The 4,223-nt window shown below is 43.2% G+C and overlaps 1 long non-coding RNA gene across 1 annotated transcript; it reads left to right on the top strand.

Moving 5' to 3' along the window:
• The first annotated feature begins 247 nt into the window (after positions 1 to 247).
• On the top strand, positions 248 to 861 carry LOC138657748 (uncharacterized). The gene is made up of 3 exons (XR_011317166.1): positions 248 to 294; positions 545 to 608; positions 806 to 861. It is a non-coding gene; the product is annotated as an uncharacterized lncRNA (long non-coding RNA).
• The last annotated feature ends 3,362 nt before the right edge of the window (positions 862 to 4,223 follow it).

Here is a 4,223-nt window from a genome sequence, read left to right on the forward strand (position 1 = left end):
GCACTGTGTGACCTATGCATAGAGGTCCGGTTACTCATACATACACACTGGGGCCACACCATAGCGCTATCTCAGCGTTGCTGTTTCACTTTCGTTACCCTGACTACAGGGTATACACAGGCTCCCTTACATCTGCGCTCTGCTATCCAGACACACAGTGCCACGTCACTTCCGGTCTGGGACTTCCAGTTTTCGGCACTCCTGGCCGCATATAACACAGGGAGATGGGTTCTGCAGGCACGCCACTGACAGAGCAAGGCGCGGGAGCGCCGCTTACCCCTACCAGCGTTTCAGGTAACTCATGCCAGCACACAAGCCGGGGCACTACTAGCGCCATACTAAACTCCCATACCTCTATGTCCCTACATGTATATCTTACTATATGTTTCCATCCCTCCATAGACTACCACACATCTGCTGTGCCACCACCTGCATACATTACATGAACAGCAGCACAGCCATAGGTACCATCCGATCTTCCTACTCTTTCTCTATGACACAGAGAGTTTTACCTTTATATTAATTTTGTTGCTATTCTTTGCAGTCTTATCTGGGCACTGTGGGATTTCTACCCTAGTCGTCTCATCTCATTCTTTACTGTGGAAAAGGTAACATACCCTTTCTAAATAGATGTACTCATTAGGACACCAGAACTTGCTAGTCTTTATTGTATATTTTGTACATATATGTTCATTTACGAGGCATTGTTTTTTTATTTCTAGAATCACGGAAATGTTTCAATATATATTGTCAACATATTATTATTATTTTGTTTTGTGATATACGTTTTTTATTTTTGTTTCAGCGATACAATGAGTAAGGCTCTGGTAGAGCCGAAACGTCTGTATATATCGCTTCCAAGTTCTATGTTGCTGTTTCGCTCCCCAATATAAGTTTACTTGACAATAAATGTTTAAGCAATCAACACGTTATCATTAGAGTGTGCGGTGAATATATTTACTAGTATTCAGGATCATTTGATCCATTACACCAGCACCTCGCATCCCTGACCGAGTGCACGCCATCTCTATCTCTATGCAAAATTTCGGCGCTCTGGCTCTTAAATTTAAGGGTTAAATCGCTGAAAAAATTGGCGTGGGCTCCCACGCAATTTTCTCCGCCAGAGTAGTAAAGCCAGTGACTGAGGGCTGATATTAATAGCCTGGAGAGGGTCCACGGTTATTGGCCCCCCCTGGCTAAAAACACTTGCCCCCAGCCACCCCAGAAAAGGCACATCTGGAAGATGCGCCTATTCTGGCACCTGGCCACTCTCTTCCCATTCCCGTGTAGCGGTGGGATATGGGGTAATGAAGGGTTAATGCCATCTTGCTATTGTAAGGTGACATTAAGCCAGATTAATAATGGAGAGGTGTCAATTATGACACCTATCCATTATTAATCCAATTGTATGAAAGAGTTAAAAAAACACAAACACATTATTAAAAGTCTTTTAATGAAATAAACACACCGTTTGTTTTAATATTTTATTGTACGCTCAATCCACTTGCTGAAGACCCTCGTTCTGTAACAAATAAAAAATAATAAACCAACAATATACATACCTTCCGTAGATCTGTAACGTCCCACGTTGTAAATCCATCTGAAGGGGTTAAAATATTTTACAGCCAGGAGCTCTGCTAATGCAGCGCTGCTCGTGGCTGTAAAACCCCGGGGAATGAAGGTAATGTAGGTCAATAACCTGTAGTTACCTTCATTCGCGGTGATGCGCCCCCTGCTGGATGTCCCTGGAGCGTGGGAAAAGTTCCCAGGCTCGAGGGAACTACTAACATTAGTAGTGTGGAATATGCAAAAAAAATGGGGATATGACATGGTTTACTGTATGTAAACCATGTCTCATATCATGTCGGGTTTTGGCAGGAGAAATGAAAAGCCGGTAATTGAATTACCGGCTTTCCTGCTATATCATGCTGAAGTTAATATAAATATATATATATAAAACGAAACCCGACTTTTCATTAGAGATCGCTGACCGCCGACCCGATCCCAGAGTGGGATCGGGTCGGGTTTCACGAAACCCGACTTTGCTAAAAGTCGGTGACTTTTGAAAAGTGCCGATCTGTTTCGCTCAACACTAGTTGTTCGTCAGTGGCGGACACTGACAGCTTTGGGCCCCTGTGCAAGAAATTTGTCTGGGCCCCCCGCCCTCCCCAGCATGCTGCTTATGATGAGTGCAATCTGGCTCCGAGCAACAAACCAAATTGCCCTCATTATCAAAGGTTAAGATTTGGTTCTGCTGGTTCCAGTGCAGTCAGACTTGCAGTCAGGTGACAACTAGTGTTCGCTGTCAGTGAATAGAACACTGCAGACTCTCTAGTTGGCACAAGACAGCAAGTGTGCGAAGTGCATCCTCTTGGTTATGTGATTACTGTGGGAAACGGCAGAGCCTGACCATGTACCTATATATTGTATTACTTTATATGTCTGGTATCTGATAGTATACTACAAATAAAAGTATGGAATCGTGTAGTAGACTGCATTATTCCATACAACAGTATCATGTAAAAGACGTACTACAGGGAGGGCCCCCACACAGCTCTCCCTATATACAATTTGTGCCCTCACAGAGCCCCCTATATGGAGCAGGTGCCCTCACAGAGTCCCCGATGAAATCTGGATGCAGGTCAGCTGTATATTGCGACCTGCGGACCAGTGTTTCCGGGTGTTTTGTTATCACAGATAGCCCGGTCCGATTTCCACATTTTGCCCAGGTCTGTTATATATGAGCCATATACTAATCTGTGTACTAGATGTTACGTACTATACCACTGATGGCGAACCTTTTAGAGACCGAGTGCCCAAACTGCAATCTAAAATCCACTTATGGTATTTATTGCAAAGTGCCAACACAGCAATTTAACCGGAATACTGTGGTTTTAGATTAGAAAATCTCCTACATTAGCACGCCATAGTAAAGAGCTTGTAAGCACTGCACTCCAAGCCAAAGATACTAGCCACCGATTGCAGTGGAGGTCTGTTCTTGAGAATGAAGAGGATTTTTATTCCAAAGTAATATTGCCAAGTTGTTTGTTTTTTACAGCCTCTTTGCAATTGTAACCCTTTATCATGATGAGAATAACCCTTTAAGCCAGGCATGTCAAACTATATTCACATATTCCTCCATACAGTGAAATGGGCCTCACATAGTGCTCCATACTGTATAATGGCCCCACATGATGCTCCATACTGTATAATGACCATATATGATGCTCCATACTGTATAATGGCCACACATGATGCTCAATACTGTATAATGGCCACACATGATGCTCCATACTGTATAATGGCCACACAGTACTCCATACTGTATAATGGCCATATATGATGCTGCCTACTGTGCAATGGCCACACATGATGCTTCATACTGTATAATGGCCCCACATGATGCTGTGTACTGTATAATGGCCACATATGATGCTCCATACTGTATAATGGCCACACATGATGCTCCATACTGTATAATGGCCACACATGATGCTCAATACTGTATAATGGCCACATATGATGCTCCATACTGTATAATGGCCACACATGATGCTCCATACTGTATAATGGCCATATATGATGCTGCCTACTGTGCAATGGCCACACATGATGCTTCATACTGTATAATGGCCCCACATGATGCTGTGTGCTGTATAATGGCCATATATGATGCTGCCTACTGTGCAATGGCCACACATGATGCTCCATACTGTACAATGGCCACACATGATGCTCCACACTGTATGATGGCCCTACATGATACTACATACTGTATAATGGCCACACATGATGCTCCATACTGTATAATGGCCACACATGATGATCCATACTGTATAATGGCCACATATGATGCTCCATACTGTATAATGGCCCCACATGTTGATGCTCAATACTGTATAATGGCCCCACATGATGATGCATACTTTATAATGGCCCAACATGATGATGCATACCGTATAATGGCCCCACATGATGATGCATACTTTATAATGGCCCCACATGATACATACAGTATAATGGCCACATATGATGCTCCATACTGTATAATGACCCCACATGATGGTACATAGAGTATGATGGCCCCACATGATGATGCATACAATATAATGGCCCCACATGATAATGCATACAATATAATAGCCCCACATGATGCTGCATACAGTATAATGGCCAAATATGATGCTGCATACATTATAATGGCCACATATGACGCTGCATAC

Source organism: Ranitomeya imitator, chromosome 1, assembly GCF_032444005.1.
Source record: "Ranitomeya imitator isolate aRanImi1 chromosome 1, aRanImi1.pri, whole genome shotgun sequence".
Taxonomy (NCBI): Eukaryota; Metazoa; Chordata; class Amphibia; order Anura; family Dendrobatidae; genus Ranitomeya; species Ranitomeya imitator.